The following is a 1,134-nucleotide window of genomic DNA, read 5'->3' as shown; positions in this document are numbered from 1 at the left end:
ATATATAGTAATATGATATGGTAATCAACATGTATAATGGATATATATATATAGTAATATGATATGGTAATCAACATGTATAATGTATATATATATAGTTGCTGTTGTTGTTGATATGTTGTTGATATGATATGTTGTTGATATGCCTTTGAGTCACCTGAGACTCATAGCGATCTTATGTACAACAGCCCTAAACCCTGCTCTATCCTGTGCCAACCTTATTTTCTCTGACATGTCTACCTCCATTACTCCAGTCACTGAATCAGTCCATCTCATTGAGGGTCCTCCTCTCTTGCCTTGACCGTCCACCCTCCCTAGCATGATATCCCTCTACAAGGATTGATCCCTTCTTGCAACATGCCCAGAGCATGTCAGACAGAGCTTTAGAATCTTTACTTCCAAAGGGTAGCCTGGTTTCACGCTCTCTAGAAGGAACTCTTTTGTTCTTCCAGCATCAAATGATATATTCAATATTCTTTTCTAGCACCATAATTGAAAGGCATCAATTCTCCTTCTATCATCCTTAGTCTCTCTCTCTCTCTCTCTATATATATATATATATACACACACACATACACTCACACCTATATATACAATATATATATACAATAATATATATGTATATAGTTGTATATATATAACATCCTTAGTCTATATATACACACACACACAACATTATCTATGTATATACACACAACAACACTGCCTCTCCACTTTCCCAAGCATGATGTCCCTCTCCAAGGAACAGCTTCTCCTAGCAATCTGCCCAAATGTGTGAGATGAATCTTCATCATCCTTGTCTCAAAAGAGCACACTGTGTGCACCTTCTCCAGGATATATCTGTTTATTGATTGAACATTCTATGGAATATTCAGCACTCTTCTCTAACATCAAATTTCAAAGGTGCCAATTCTTCTGTTATCCTTTTTATTTATTTCCTGAAGTAGAATATCATTTATTTTCTAACAAAGTCGAAGGGAATAAAAACTTGAAGGGGAAAAAATAATTGACAGAACAACCAGAAACTCTTTGGATATGATAGTCTTGTTCAATAAAATCCTGGTGGCTATGAGTTACCTAGTTACCATTTCATATCCCCTGTGACATTGGATGTTTCACCTTCAGAGATTATCT

Source organism: Elephantulus edwardii, unplaced genomic scaffold (genome assembly GCF_000299155.1).
Source record: "Elephantulus edwardii isolate Elephantulus edwardi_28Jun2011 unplaced genomic scaffold, EleEdw1.0 scaffold00431, whole genome shotgun sequence".
Classification (NCBI taxonomy): domain Eukaryota; kingdom Metazoa; phylum Chordata; class Mammalia; order Macroscelidea; family Macroscelididae; genus Elephantulus; species Elephantulus edwardii.
The sequence above is the reverse complement of the archived record's forward strand: the minus strand, read 5'-3'. Positions refer to the sequence as shown.